This window comes from Phyllobates terribilis, unplaced genomic scaffold, assembly GCF_046119375.1.
Source record: "Phyllobates terribilis strain yellow unplaced genomic scaffold, ASM4611937v1 Scaffold_13__5_contigs__length_258822181, whole genome shotgun sequence".
Classification (NCBI taxonomy): Eukaryota; Metazoa; Chordata; class Amphibia; order Anura; family Dendrobatidae; genus Phyllobates; species Phyllobates terribilis.
The window spans coordinates 209457093-209473601 of record NW_027362773.1 but is presented as its reverse complement, the minus strand read 5'-3'; the positions used below and the strand labels follow the sequence as shown (position 1 = coordinate 209473601).

At 44.9% G+C, this 16509-nt stretch overlaps 1 long non-coding RNA gene across 1 annotated transcript; it reads right to left on the bottom strand.

The window, feature by feature from the left end:
• Positions 1-677: 677 nt before the first annotated feature.
• On the bottom strand, positions 678-11108 carry LOC141174662 (uncharacterized). Its single transcript, XR_012252937.1, has 3 exons — positions 11022-11108; positions 1587-1669; positions 678-746 (listed from the first exon to the last, which is right to left on the bottom strand). It is a non-coding gene; the product is annotated as an uncharacterized lncRNA (long non-coding RNA).
• Between the last annotated feature and the right edge of the window lie 5401 nt (positions 11109-16509).

Here is a 16509-nt window from a genome sequence, read left to right as displayed (position 1 = left end):
CCTCTAAATGTTGTGGTCAGTCAGTCCACAGTGTAGTGTAAATATTAGAATTAATCGGTCCTTAGTTCAGCATAAATACTGTGGTTAATAAGTCCACAACTAGTGTTAATGCTGGGATGAGCCGTTCTATAATCTATTGTGAATGTTGTGGTCAGTTAGTCCACAGACTAGTGCAAATGATATAAACAGTCAGTCCACAGTATGGTATTATTACTGTGCTCGGTTGGTTCACACCTAGTGCAAATACTATGGTCAAGTCGGTACACAGTCTATTGTAAATGTTGTGGTCAGTCATTCCAGAGTATTGTATAAATACTGTGCTCAGTCAATGTACACCTAGTGTAAATGCTGTGTTCTGTCAGTCCCTGGTCTAGGGTGAATGCTGTGGTCAGTCTCGCGTCATCATGGTTTTGATTGTGTCACCGCTGAGAGCAGGTGTGTTATGAAATAAAAGACAGAGGATAATGAGAAGAAATGTTCCTTATCTCTGTACCTGAGATATGGTGGTGTTATACTAGGAGTTGTGTATAGAAGATATACATTTGAAAAAACACATACAGTATATTGTCATGTATCAGGAAGGTGGGTGTTATTACACCTCCGCCAGTCTAGAACATAAGCCTAGACCAACTATTATCAGTAATTAATACGAGAATTAATTACCTGTTATTTGATTCCTCTGATTCTCTTCATGGAGTCCATAAACAAAAATTTCACGTTCTAATATCTCATTGGGTTTCAGTCACCTGTAAAAAGACAAACTATATGATAATATGTTCCTGTTACATGCTATACACACCAATAACACACTAGGGTCAAAATGACTTATCTCAGGGATAATGACTGTGGTTAGTCTATCCACAATTTATTTTAAAAGCTGTAGTCAGTCAGTACACAGTCTACTGTATATGTTGTGGTCAGTCAGTCCACAGTGTAGTGTAAATATTAGAATCAATCGGTCCTTAGTTCAGCATAAATACTGTGGTTAATAAGTCCACAACTAGTGTTAATGCTGGGATGAGTCGGTCTATAATCTATTGTGAATATTGTGGTCAGTTAGTCCACAGACTAGTGCAAATGATATAGACAGTCAGTCCACAGTATGGTATTATAACTGTGCTCGGTCGGTTCCCACCTGGTGTAAATACTATGGTCAGTCGGTGCACAGTCTATTGTAAATGTTGTGGTCAGTCATTCCTGAGTATTTCATAAATACTGTGCTCAGTCAATGCACACCTAGTGTAAATGCTGTGTTCTGTCAATCCCTGGTCTAGGGTGAATGATGTGGTCAGTCTCGCTTAATCATGGTATTGATTGTTTCACCGCTGAGAGAAGGTGTATGTTATGAAATATAAGAGGGGGATTCCCAATTTGGAAGACACAAGATAATGAGAAGAAAAGTTCATTATCTCTGTACCTGAGATATGGTGGTGTTATACTAGGAGTTGTGTATAGAAGATATACATTTGAAAAAACACATACAGTATATTGTCATGTACAGGAAAGTGGGTGTTATTACACCTCCGCCAGTCTAGAACTAAAGCCTAGATCAACGATTATCAGTAATTAATACGAGAATTAATTACCTGTTAAGTGATTCCTCTTATTCTCTTCTTGGAGTACACAAACAAAAATTTCACGTTCTAATATGTCATTGGGGTTCAGTCACCTGTAAAAAGACAAACTATATGATAATATGTTCCTGCTACATGCTATACACACAAATAACACACTAGGGCCAAAATTACTTATCTCAGGGATAATGACTGTGGTTAGTGTATCTGTAGCACCCTGAGGATTCGGCTGCTACAGGAGTATTGCACCTCAACCCAGAGGTGTGATATTCCACTCCCGGGTGAGGAAGGAGTGTGGAACTGAGCTCAGATAGACTGCATGCACTACATACATCCCATTCCAGAGGAGCAGGCCGACGGCACTCCCACTTAGAAATGTGCAGGTGCGACCGAGCCTGTTCCTGGCTGGAGTGGGAGGGGGGAGGAACATCCCATGTAGTGTAGGGGCAGATAGGGGGAGCAGTCTGGGTAGTGGTAGGAGCTCATTGGGTGCTGGTCACCTGAGCTCACACATAGAGGGATATATAAGGAGGGCACCAACTTAGAATCAGGGTCAGTCAGCTGCAGAGGACAAGTCAGATGCAGAGAGCAGGAAACAGCAGCCCTGGAGAGAGAGAGAGTGGAGTGAAGAAAGACCCAGAGGGGGACAAAGAAGGGACCCAAGAACCCAAATAAGAACACCGGGTGAGGAGTCAGCAGAAGGGTACCGGAACCCAAGCTGGTGGGGGCAAAGACATTCCCCAGCCAGAGACCGGAGACCGTGGGCAGTGTCTGTCACGGTCACCCACTACATTCACCCTGAAGGCACACCACAGGAAGGGTCAGGGAACCTTAGGCCAAAGGTTGCCCAACAGAAGGCCCGAGGGAGCTGGACTTAGGTGAATCACTGGTGGGGACGGCTGAAGAAAGGACAGAGGGAGAGCTCAGGGCCACGCTCCGGACTTGTTTGGGGGTTGACCGGATCCAGGACCTGGTGGACGCAGCACGGCTCGGGAGGTCACTTGGAGCTAGAGTGACCAGGAACATCTGCAGTAAGTAAAGACCCTTAACTGCACAACCCGAGTCTGTCATCATTACCGGCTGCACCGCACCACCACAACCCCCATCCTCTGCGCCTGTCCCCTCTGAGGCTATACCCCTCCCGTTGGGGGTTATCCCACCAAGCTGCGCATCCACCATCAGCCTCAGCGGACCCTGCTGCAGCGGCGGCCACAGTGACCGCATCACAACGGGTGGCGTAGTCGACACAACGAACTTTAATAACATCAGTAAAGACTGCCACATAACACTGAGCTTGACGCCCTGGGCACGGGACCGGGTCACAGCCGCTCGGAGACTACAACCCCCCATCTGATCCGGTGCCGGGTATTCCCCTCAGAAAGGAATATGTCCCAGGGGGCGCGTCAACTTTGGCGTAGTCGGCAGGATTACGTGCCCGCAACACCCGGGTACTGCGTGCCTGAAGAAAAGTGCAAGTTTACCTCAGAAAGAAGTCTCCCGCCGGTTCCGGAGGGTCCACGCCATCGGACTCCATCACCAGTCGTTTCCCGCCGATTGTCCGCCATTTCCAGCTTGTTCCCGCAATCTGCAGAGTTTCCCGCCACTGGGCGACGCTTCCCGCCAAAACCGCAGATTTCCCGCCTTGGAAGAGCAGCGGACGCCATTATGGGCGTGCCAAAGGAGGGCAAGAGGCCACCTCCCATCGTGGGCCAGGACAGAAAATGGCGCCAAAAGTGGAAACCGCCCCCACCAACAGAGACTGTGATGCTGGAGGTGTCTGTCAGCGTGAAAGAACTACCCCTGGAGCTGACAGTCACCGAGTTGCCCCGGGACCGCCCTCGGAGGGGGAGGAGACGAAAGAAAAGAGCAAAGATGGGTGTCGCTTGGAGCAGTCTAGAGCGAGCGCACCCGGAGGCGAGGTGTCCAGAGCAAGAGCACCCGGAGTCGAGGAGAGAAAGAGTAGACCCGGGAATGGAGCGGCAGCAGTGCAGCACCGGCCCGCTGGCCAGGAGCCTGCAAAAGGAAGAAAGAGGAGAGCAGAGCAGCACCGGCCCGCTGGCCAGGAGCCTGCCGGAAGAAGAGCAGAGCAGCACCGACCCGATGGTCAGGAGCCTGCTAGAGTCAACAACCCCGCTAGGCTTAGCGGAGATCCTGGCGCAGCTTCCCCGAGATCGGGAGTGCGCGCGGAGTGCCCTGGAGGGCCTCGCGAGAAGGATGGCCCGAGTGCAGAGGGAGATCCTGGCGGAGTGGGGCCGGGAGATGGCCCAGCAAGCTGGAACCCGTCCACGGAACCCGCTCCCTTGGAAGAAGACACCGACTACCTCTGCGGATGACGCGGGAGGACCCAAGGCCGGAGACGGCGCAGAAGAGGGAGCGAGACGCATGGCAGCAGGTAAGGGGGATGCCTATACCCCATACCGGAAGACCACTTACCTGCCCCAGCTCCCCGTCGCAGAGCCCGAAAGTCCCCCTGCCGTACCCGAGACCGCCATGACACCGCCACCGACTAGGCCCCGACCGGAAGCCGCCGTCGCGACCCCAGTGACGTCACGCGTCGTGACCCGGAGCGTGGCGAAGGAAGGGAAGCCTCCGGCCTGGTCGCAAGGCCTAGCGTTTCCGGGCGCCGCATCCCCAGCAGAGCCATCTACCTCCGCGGAGCCTCCGGCCTGGCCGCAAGGCCAGGTGGCCCAGGGTGCCGCCGTGTTAACAGTTCCATTTACCTTCCAGATGCCCCCGGCCTGGCCGCAAGGTCTGGGTAACCTGGGCGCCCCCACCATCGCGCCCGCACCCGCAACACCAAGGGTGCCATATCTGGGAGAGGACCCCTTCAGCCAGCTAGCGTGGCCGGACGGGCGGCCTTTCATCTGGCCCAAAGAATTCTTGGAACTGGAGCGACAAAAGAAGTTAGGTCCCCTGTGTGAGCCCCTGATCCCGGCTCCAAAGCCCGTGACTCGGGTCTCGCCTCCACTCGAGGAAGCCCAGTTCGTGTGGGACCCCACGGGAGAAGATTTGATGGGGTTCACCGGAGAGACTCGGGCAGCTGCAGCAGAGCGTACCGAGTGTTGCCGTCAACAGCTGGCAGAGTTCAAGAGAGAGCGGGAGGAGAGGCGGGCCAGAGAGCAATGGGCCCGGACCCGCAGCGCGGAGCAAAAGAGTCGGACCAGAAGGGACCCCTATGCAGCAGATCGTCCCCGTACCATCGGGACGGTAATAAAGTTTAATGCGCAGCATGGGTGGGGCTTCATAAAGGACCGGAACACCATGGGTGACGTCTTCGTTACCCGACGGGATGTCGAGTCTCACCTGCCAGAGGGTCACAAAGGCCGTGACCTCTACGTCGGTGACGAGGTAACGTTCACCCGGCACAAGTGTGCCAAGGGACCTTACGCCCTCCACGTGCATCGCCTGACAGAGGAGGAGTTGCGGTGTAGGGAGGAGGAGCCAGAAGACCCGGACGGGTTCAAGGCTAGAAGGTACTATGACTGAAATAGTACAAAGGAGATGTAAATAGTTACCCGTCGGGGTACCCAAGTAACCGTGGCTGCTTTAAAGTTTAGTCCCCGTTGGGACCAGTGAACAGTTTAACCCGTGTGTCCCCTACCCAAACCAGGCTGAGGACTGTGAGCAGCCATCCCATTCCCTTTACTTGGCCGGGGACTGAGAACGGCCAAAACTTCCCTGTACATAGTTGCGCTTCCTAAGGCGCCCCCTACTGGTTTTATGAGAAACTGCTTATCAAAAGACTGTCGCACTTTACCTGGTCACGAGTTGCACGGTGACCAGAGGAGGAAGAAAGAACGAGACGACGAGAATGTTATAATGATGTCTATATGAAAAAGTTTATATATATATAATATTTTATATGTTTTATATGTTTATAAAAAATTTGTATGTTTTGGTGTTTTTGTCTTTGCAGCCCGAGGACGTGCTGTGATTTACCAGGGGGGAATGTAGCACCCTGAGGATTCGGCTGCTACAGGAGTATTGCACCTCAACCCAGAGGTGTGATATTCCACTCCCGGGTGAGGAAGGAGTGTGGAACTGAGCTCAGATAGACTGCATGCACTACATACATCCCATTCCAGAGGAGCAGGCCGACGGCACTCCCACTTAGAAATGTGCAGGTGCGACCGAGCCTGTTCCTGGCTGGAGTGGGAGGGGGGAGGAACATCCCATGTAGTGTAGGGGCAGATAGGGGGAGCAGTCTGGGTAGTGGTAGGAGCTCATTGGGTGCTGGTCACCTGAGCTCACACATAGAGGGATATATAAGGAGGGCACCAACTTAGAATCAGGGTCAGTCAGCTGCAGAGGACAAGTCAGATGCAGAGAGCAGGAAACAGCAGCCCTGGAGAGAGAGAGAGTGGAGTGAAGAAAGACCCAGAGGGGGACAAAGAAGGGACCCAAGAACCCAAATAAGAACACCGGGTGAGGAGTCAGCAGAAGGGTACCGGAACCCAAGCTGGTGGGGGCAAAGACATTCCCCAGCCAGAGACCGGAGACCGTGGGCAGTGTCTGTCACGGTCACCCACTACATTCACCCTGAAGGCACACCACAGGAAGGGTCAGGGAACCTTAGGCCAAAGGTTGCCCAACAGAAGGCCCGAGGGAGCTGGACTTAGGTGAATCACTGGTGGGGACGGCTGAAGAAAGGACAGAGGGAGAGCTCAGGGCCACGCTCCGGACTTGTTTGGGGGTTGACCGGATCCAGGACCTGGTGGACGCAGCACGGCTCGGGAGGTCACTTGGAGCTAGAGTGACCAGGAACATCTGCAGTAAGTAAAGACCCTTAACTGCACAACCCGAGTCTGTCATCATTACCGGCTGCACCGCACCACCACAACCCCCATCCTCTGCGCCTGTCCCCTCTGAGGCTATACCCCTCCCGTTGGGGGTTATCCCACCAAGCTGCGCATCCACCATCAGCCTCAGCGGACCCTGCTGCAGCGGCGGCCACAGTGACCGCATCACAACGGGTGGCGTAGTCGACACAACGAACTTTAATAACATCAGTAAAGACTGCCACATAACACTGAGCTTGACGCCCTGGGCACGGGACCGGGTCACAGCCGCTCGGAGACTACAACCCCCCATCTGATCCGGTGCCGGGTATTCCCCTCAGAAAGGAATATGTCCCAGGGGGCGCGTCATATCCACAGTTTATTGTAAAAGCTGTAGTCAGTCAGTCCACAGTCTACTGTAAATGTTGTGGTCAGTCAGTCCACAGTGTAGTGTAAATATTATAATCAATCGGTCCTTAGTTCAGCATAAATACTATACTTAATAATCCACAACTAGTGTTAGGGTATGTGCACACGATGCAGAAATGCTCAGGATTTTTTCCTGAGCGTTTCTGCATCTCTCTGGCAGGAAAAAACGCATGCGGATTGTACATGCGGTTTCCTGCCAGGGACATGCGGAAATGAAGCGGTCTTCACTTTCATTTCCACATGCGGGTTGACAAGCGCTTCCCAAGCGATTTTAGCATCACTTGGAAAGTGCTTGTCAACTTCACACTATGTAAATCCATGCAGCCGGCATGGATTTATATAGTGTGTGAATGTCAAAAAATAAAAAATAAATATATACTTTACCCTCTGATGGCCCCCGGTGTCCGGCTTCGCTCAGTCTCAGCTGCCGGCAGTGAAGACTTTAGGACCTTCCGACGTCAGCGTCACGTGACCCGTCACATGACTCTGACGTCAGCGAAGGTCCTTCTTCATTCTACCGCGAAGTGCGGGGAATCAAGCAGGAGCGCTGCGCGGGCCGTCAAAAGGTGAGGATATATATATTTTTTATTTTATTATTTTTTTTTTAATGGTACCTGGGTCTGGATGAGAGTCCTCTCATCCACACCCGGGTACCATCCGCACATTGGACCGCATGAAAAGCGCATCATCATATACAGTGATGCGGATTCCATGCGGTCTAATGCAAGTGAATGGCGGCAAAAGAGCAGCGTTTCCGCAAAATTAATTGACATGCTGAGGTTTTTTGACCGCAGCGTTTACGCTGCGGAAAAATCCGCATCATGGGCACAGCACATGCGGATTTCAATTGGGGAACATTGCTGCCCTTCTACCATGCGTTTTTCATGCGTTTCCGCGGCGTTTACGCAACTGCAAAAACGCCGCGGAAACGCATGAAAAACGCATCGTGTGAACTCAGCCTTAATGCTGGGATGAGCCGGTCTATAATCTATTTTGAATGTTGTGGTCAGTTAGTCCCCAGACTAGTGCAAATGATATAGACAGTCAGTCCACAGTATGGTATTATTACTGTGCTCGGTTGGTCCCCACCTAGTGTAAATACTATGGTCAGTCGGTGCACAGTCTATTGTAATTGTTGTGGTCAGTCATTCCAGAGTATTGTATAACTACTGTGCTCAGTCAATGCACACCTAGTGTAAATGCTGTGTTCTGTCAGTCCCTGGTCTAGGGTGAATGCTGTGGTCAGTCTTGCGTCATCATGGTTTTGATTGTGTCACCGCTGAGAGCAGGTGTGTTATGAAATAAAAGACAGAGGATAATGAGAAGAAATGTTCCTTATCTCTGTACCTGAGATATGGTGTTGTTATACTAGGAGTTGTGTATAGAAGATATACATTTGAAAAAACACATACAGTATATTGTCATGTATTAGGAAGGTGGGTGTTATTACACCTCTGCCAGTCTAGAACTTAAGCATAGACCAACGATTATCAGTAATTAATACGAGAATTAATTACCTGTTATGTGATTCCTCTGATTCTCTTCTTGGAGTCCATAAACAAAAATTTCACGTTCTAATATCTCATTGGCATTCAGTCACCTGTAAAAAGAAAAACTATATGATTATATGTTCCTGTTACATACTATACACACCAATAACACACTAGAGCCAAAATTACTTATCTCAGGGATAATGACTGTGGTTAGTCTATCCAAAGTTTATTCTAAAAGCTGTAGTCAGTCAGTCAACAGTCTATTGTAAATGTTGTGGTCAGTCAGTCCACAGTGTAGTGTAAATATTAGAATCAATCGGTCCTTAGTTGAGCATAAATACTGTGGTTAATAAGTCCACAACTAGTGTTAATGCTGGGATGAGCCGGTCTATAATCTATTGTGAACTTTGTGGTCAGTTAGTCCACAGACTAGTGCAAATGATATAGACAGTCAGTCCACAGTATGGTATTATTACTGTGCTCGGTCAGCCCCCACCTAGTGTAAATACTATGGTCAGTCGGTGCACAGTCTATTGTAAATGTTGTGGTCAGTCATTCCAGAGTATTGTATAACTACTGTGCTCAGTAATGCACACCTAGTGTAAATGCTGTGTTCTGTCAGTCCCTGGTCTAGGGTGAATGATGTGGTCAGTCTCGCTTAATCATGGTATTGATTGTTTCACCGCTGAGAGCAGGTGTATGTTATGAAATATAAGAGGGGGATTCCCAATTTGGAAGACACAGGATAATGAGAAGAATTGTTCCTTATCTCTGTACCTGGTATATGGTGGTGTTATACTAGGAGTTGTGTATAGAAGATATACATTTGAAAAAACACATACAGTATATTGTAATGTATTAGGAAGGTGGGTGTTATTACACCTCCGCCAGTCTAGAACTTAAGCCTAGACCAACGATTATCAGTAATTAATACGAGAATTAATTACCTGTTATTTGATTCCTCTGATTCTCTTCTTGGAGTCCATAAACAAAAATTTCACGTTCTAATATCTCATTGGGATTCAGTCACCTGTAAAAAGACAAACTATATGATAATATGTTCCTGTTACATGCTATACACACCAATAACACACTAGGGCCAAAATTACTTATCTCAGGGATAATGACTGTGGTTAGTCTTTCCACAGATAATTGTAAAAGCTGTAGTCAGTCAGTCCACAGTCTACTGTAAATGTTGTGGTCAGTCAGTCCACAGTGTAGTGTAAATATTAGAAACAATCGGTCCTTAGTTCAGCATATATACTGTGGTTAATAAGTCCACAACTAGTGTTAATGCTGGGATGAGCCGGTCTATAATCTATTGTGAATGTTGTGGTCAGTTAGTCCACAGACTAGTGCAAATGATATTGACAGTCAGTCCACAGTATGGTATTATTGCTGTGCTCGGTTGGTCCCCACCTAGTGTAAATACTATGGTCAGTCGGTGCACAGTCAATTGTGAATGTTGTGGTCAGTCATTCCAGAGTATTGTATAACCACTGTGCTCAGTCAATGCACACCTAGTGTAAATGCTGTGTTCTGTTAGTCCCTGGTCTAGGGTGAATGCTGTGGTCAGTCTCGTGTAATCATGGTTTTGATTGTGTCACCGCTGAGAGCAGGTGTGTTATGAAATAAAAGACAGAGGATAATGAGAAGAAATGTTCCTTATCTCTGTACCTGAGATATGGTGGTGTTATACTAGGAGTTGTGTATAGAAGATATACATTTGAAAAAACACATACAGTATATTGTCCTGTATCAGGAAGGTGGGTGTTATTACACCTCCGCCAGTCTAAAACTTAAGCCTAGATCAACGATTATCAGTAATTAATACGAGAATTAATTACCTGTTATTTAATTCCTCTGATTCTCTTCTTGGAGTCCATAAACCAAAATTTCACGTCCTAATATCTCATTGGGATTTAGTCACCTGTAAAGAGACAAACTATATGATAATATGTTCCTGTTACATGCTATACACACCAATAACACACTAGGGCCATAAGTACTTATCTCAGAGATAATGACTGTGGTTAGTCTATCCACAGTTTATTGTAAAAGCTGTAGTCAGTCAGTCCACAGTCTACTGTAAATGTTGTGGTCAGTCAGTCCACAGTGTAGTGTAAATATTAGAATCAATCGGTCCTTAGTTCAGCATAAATACTGTGGTTAATAAGTCCACAACTAGTGTTAATGCTGGGATGAGCCGGTCTATAATCTATTGTGAATGTTGTGGTCAGTTAGTCCACAGACTAGTGCAAATGATATAGACAGTCAGTCCACAGTATGGTATTATTACTGTGCTCGGTTAGTCCCCACCTAGTGTAAATACTATGGTCAGTCGGTGCACAGTCTATAGTAAAAGTTGTGTTCAGTCATTCCAGAGTATTGTATAACTGCTGTGCTCAGTCAATGCACACCTAGTGTAAATGCTGTGTTCTGTCAGTCCCTGGTCTAGGGTGAATGCTGTGGTCAGTCTCGCGTAATCATGATTTTGATTGTGTCACCGCTGAGAGCAGGTGTGTTATGAAATAAAAGACAGAGGATAATGAGAAGAAATGTTCCTTATCTCTGTACCTGAGATATGGTGGTGTTGTACTAGGAGTTGTGCATAGAAGATATACATTTGATAAAACACATACAGTATATTGTCATGTATCAGGAAGGTGGGTGTTATTACACCTCCGCCAGTCTAGAACTTAAGCCTAGACCAACGATTATCAGTAATTAATACGAGAATTAATTACCTGTTATGTGATTCCTCTGATTCTCTTCTTGGAGTCCACAAACAAAAATTTCACGTTCTAATATGTCATTGGCATTCAGTCACCTGTAAAAAGAAAAACTATATGATAATTTGTTCCTGTTACATACTATACACACCAATGACACGCTAGAGCCAAAATTACTTATCTCAGGGATAATGACTGCGGTTAGTCTATCCACAGTTTATTCTCAAAGCTGTAGTCAGTCAGTCAACAGTCTATTGTAAATGTTGTGGTCAGTTAGTCCACAGTGTAGTGTAAATATTAGAATCAATCGGTCCTTAGTTGAGCATAAATACTGTGGTTAATAAGTCCACAACTAGTGTTAATCCTGGGATGAGCCGGTCTATAATCTATTGTGAACTTTGTGGTCAGTTAGTCCACAGACTAGTGCAAATGATATAGACAGTCAGTCCACAGTATGGTATTATTACTGTGCTCGGTCAGCCCCCACCTAGTGTAAATACTATGGTCAGTCGGTGCACAGTCTATTGTAAATGTTGTGGTCAGTCATTCCAGAGTATTGTATAACTACTGTGCTCAGTAATGCACACCTAGTGTAAATGCTGTGTTCTGTCAGTCCCTGGTCTAGGGTGAATGATGTGGTCAGTCTCGCTTAATCATGGTATTGATTGTTTCACCGCTGAGAGCAGGTGTATGTTATGAAATATGATGGGGATTCCCAATTTGGAAGACACAGGATAATGAGAAGAATTGTTCCTTATCTCTGTACTTGGTATATGGTGGTGTTATACTAGGAGTTGTGTATAGAAGATATACATTTGAAAAAACACATACAGTATATTGTCATGTATCAGGAAGGTGGGTGTTATTACACCTCCGCCAGTCTAGAACTTAAGCCTAGATCAACGATTATCAGTAATTAATTAGACAATTAATTACCTGTTATGTGATTCCTCTTATTCTCTTCTTGGAGTACACAAACAAAAATTTCACGTTCTAATATCTCATTGGGATTCAGTCACCTGTAAAAAGACAAACTATATGATAATATGTTCCTGCTACATGCTATACACACCAATAACACACTAGGGCCAAAATTACTTATCTCAGGGATAATGACTGTGGTTAGTGTTTCCACTGTTTATTGTAAAAGCTGTAGTCAATCAGTCCACAGTCTACTGTAAATGTTGTGGTCAGATAGTCCACAGTGTAGTGTAAATATTAGAATCAATCGGTCCTTAGTTCAGCATATATACTGTGGTTAATAAGTCCACAACTAGTGTTAATGCTGGGATGAGCCGGTCTATAATCTATTTTGAATGTTGTGGTCAGTTAGTCCACAGACTAGTGCAAATGATATAGACAGTCAGTCCACAGTATGGTATTATTACTGTGCTCGGTTGGTCCCCACCTAGTGTAAATACTATGGTCAGTCGGTGCACAGTCTTTTGTAAATGTTGTGCTCAGTCATTCCAAAGTATTGTATAACTACTGTGCTCAGTCAATGCACACCTAGTATAAATGCTGTGTTCCGTCAGTCCCTGGTCTAGGGTGAATGCTGTGGTCAGTCTCGCCTAATCATGGTTTTGATTGAGTCACCGCTGAGAGCAGGTGTGTTATGAAATAAAAGAAAGAGGATAATGAGAAGAAATGTTCCTTATCTCTGTACCTGAGATATGGTGGTGTTATAGTAGGAGTTGTGTATAGAAGATATACATTTGAAAAAACACATACAGTATATTGTCATGTATTAGGAAGGTGGGTGTTATTACACCTCCGCCAGTCTAGAACTTAAGCCTAGACCAACGATTATCAGTAATTAATACGAGAATTAATTACCTGTTATTTGATTCCTCTGATTCTCTTCTTGGAGTTCATAAACAAAAATTTCACATTAAAATATCTCACTGGGATTCAGTCACCTGTAAAAAGACAAACTATATGATAATATTTTCCTGTTACATGCTATACACACCAATAACACACTAGGGCCAAAATTACTTATCTCAGGGATAATGACTGTGGTTAGTCTTTCCACAGATAATTGTAAAAGCTGTATTCAGTCTATCCACAGTCTACTGTAAATGTTGTGGTCAGTCAGTCCACAGTGTAGTGTAAATATTAGAAACAATCGGTCCTTAGTTCAGCATATATACTGTGGTTAATAAGTCCACAACTAGTGTTAATGCTGGGATGAGCCAGTCTATAATCTATTTTGATTGTTGTGGTCAGTTAGTCCACAGACTAGTGCAAATGATATAGACAGTCCGTCCGCAGTATGGTATTATTACTGTGCTCGGTTGGTCCCCACCTAGTGTAAATACTATGGTCATTCGGTGCACAGTCTTTTATAAATGTTGCGGTCAGTCATTCCAGAGTAATCTATAACTACTGTGCTCAGTCAATGCACACCTAGTGAAAATGCTGTGTTCTGTCAGTCCCTGGTCTAGGGTGAATGCTGTGGTCAGTTTCGCCTAATCATGGTTTTGATTGTGTCACCGCTGAGAGCAGGTGTGTTATGATATAAAAGACAGAGGATGATGAGAAGAAATGTTCCTTATCTCTGTACCTGAGATATGGTGGTGTTATAGTAGGAGTTGTGTATAGAAGATATACATCTGAAAAAACACATACAGTATATTATCATGTATCAGGAAGGTGGGTGTTATTAAACCTCCGCCAGTCTAAAATTTAAGGCTAGACCAACGATTATCAGTAATTAATACGAGAATTAATTACCTGTTATTTGATTCCTCTGATTCTCTTCTTGGAGTCCATAAACAAAAATTTCAAGTTCTAATATCTCATTGGGATTTATTCACCTGTAAAAAGACAAACTATATGATAATATGTTCCTGTTACATGCTATACACACCATTAACACACTAGGGCCATAATTACTTATCTCAGGGATAATGACTGTGGTTAGTCTTTCCACAGTTTATTGTAAAAGCTGTAGTCAGTCAGTCCACAGTGTACTGTAAATGTTGTGGTCAGTCAGTCCACAGTCTAGTGTAAATATTAGAATCAATGGGTCCTTAGTTCAGCATAAATACTGTGGCTAATATGTCCACAACTAGTGTAAATGCTGGGATGAGCCGATCTATAATCTATTTTGAATGTTGTGGACAGTTGGTCCACAGACTAGTGCAAATGATATAGACAGTCAGTCCACAGTATGGTATTATTACTGTGCTCGGTCGGTCCCCACCTAGTGTAAATACTATGTTCAGTCGATGCACAGTCTATTGTAAATGTTGTGCTCACTTATTTCAGAGTATTGTATAACTACTGTGCTCAGTCAATGCACACCTAGTGTAAATGCTGTGTTCTGTCAGTCCCTGGTCTAGGGTGAATGCTGTGGTCAGTCTCGCGTAATCATGGTTTTGATTGTGTCACCGCTGAGAGCATGTGTTTTATGAAATAAAAGACAGAAGATAATGTGAAGAAATGTTCCTTATCTCTGTACCTGAGATATTGTGGTGTTATACTAGGAGTTGTGTATAGACGATATACATTTGAAAAAACACATATAGTATATTGTCATGTATCAGGAAGGTGGGTGTTATTAAACCTCCGCCAGTCTAGAACTTAAGCCTAGTCCAACGATTATCAGTAATTAATACGACAATTAATTACCTGTTATGTGATTCCTCTGATTCTCTTCTTGGAGTCCACAAACAAAAATTTCATGTTCTAATATCTCATTGGGATTCAGTCACCTGTAAAAAGACAAACTATATGATAATATGTTCCTGCTACATGCTATACACACCAATAACACACTAGGGCCAAAATTACTTTTCTCAGGGATAATGACTGTGGTTAGTCTATCCACAGTTTATTGTAAAGGCTGTAGTCAGTCAGTCCACAGTCTACTGTAAATGTTGTGGTCAGTTAGTCCACAGTGTAGTGTAAATATTAGAATCAATCGGTCCTTAGTACAGCATAAATAAAGTGGTTAATAAGTCCAAAACTAGTGTTAATGCTGGGATGAGCCGGTCTATAATCTATTGTGAATGTTGCGGTCAGTTAGTCCACAGACTAGTGCAAATGATATAGACAGTCAGTCGACAGCATGGTATTACTGTGATCGGTTGGTCCCCACCTAGTGTTAATACTATGGTCAGTGAGTGCACAGTCTATTGTAAATGTTGTGGTCAGTCATTCCAGAGTATTGTATAACTACTGTGCTCAGTCAATGCACACCTAGTGTAAATGCTGTGTTCTGTCCGTCCCAGGTCTAGGGTGAATGCTGTGGTCAGTCTCTCTTAATCATGGTATTGATTGTGTCACCGCTGAGAGCAGATGTGTTATGAAATAAAAGATGGAGGATAATGAGAAGAAATGTTCCTTATCTCTGTACCTGAGATATGGTGGTGTTATACTAGGAGTTGTGTATAGAAGATATACATGTGAAAAAACACATACAGTATATTGTCATGTATCAGCAAGGTCGGTGCTATTACTCCTCAGCCAGTCTAGAACTTAAGACTAGACCAACGATTATCAGTAATTAATACGAGAATTATTTACCTGTTATTTGATTCCTCTGATTCTCTTCTTGGAGTCCACAAACAAAAATTTCACGTTCTAGTATCTCATTGGGATTCAGTCACCTGTAAAAAGACAACCTATATGATAATATGTTCCTGTTACATGCTATACACACCAATAACACGCTAGGGCTAAAATTACTTATCTCAGGGATAATGACTGTGGTTAGTCTTTCCACAGTTTATTGTAAAAGCTGTAGTCAGTCAGTCCACAGTCTACTGTAAATGTTGTGGTCAGTCAGTCCACAGTGTAGTGTAAATATTAGAATCAATCGTTCCTTAGTTCTGCATATATACTGTGGTTAATATGTCCACATCTAGTGTTAATGCTGGGATAAGTCGGTCTATAATCTATTTTGAATGTTGTGGTCAGTTAGTCCACAGACTAGTGCAAATGATATAGACAGTCAGTCCGCAGTATGGTATTATTACTGTGCTCGGTTGGTCCCCACCTAGTGTAAATACTATGGTCAGTCGGTGCACAGTCTTTTGTAAATGTTGTGGTCAGTCATTCCAGAGTATTGTATAACTACTGTGCTCAGTCAATGCACACCTAGTATAAATGCTGTGTTCTGTCAGTCCCTGGTCTAGGGTGAATGCTGTGGTCAGTCTCGCGTAATCATGGTTTTAATTGTGTCACCGCTGAGAGCAGGTGTGTTATGAAATAAAAGACAGAGTATAATGAGAAGAAATGTTCCTTATCTCTGTACCTGAGATATGGTGGTGTTATAGTAGGAGTTGTGTATAGAAGATGTACATCTGAAAAAACACATACAGTATATTATCATGTGTCAGGAAGGTGGGTGTTATTACACCTCCGCCAGTCTAGAAGTTAAGCCTAGACCAACGATTATCAGTAATTAATACGAGAATTAATTACCTGTTATGTGATTCCTCTGATTCTCTTCTTGGAGTCCACAAACAAAAATTTCACGTTCTAATATGTCATT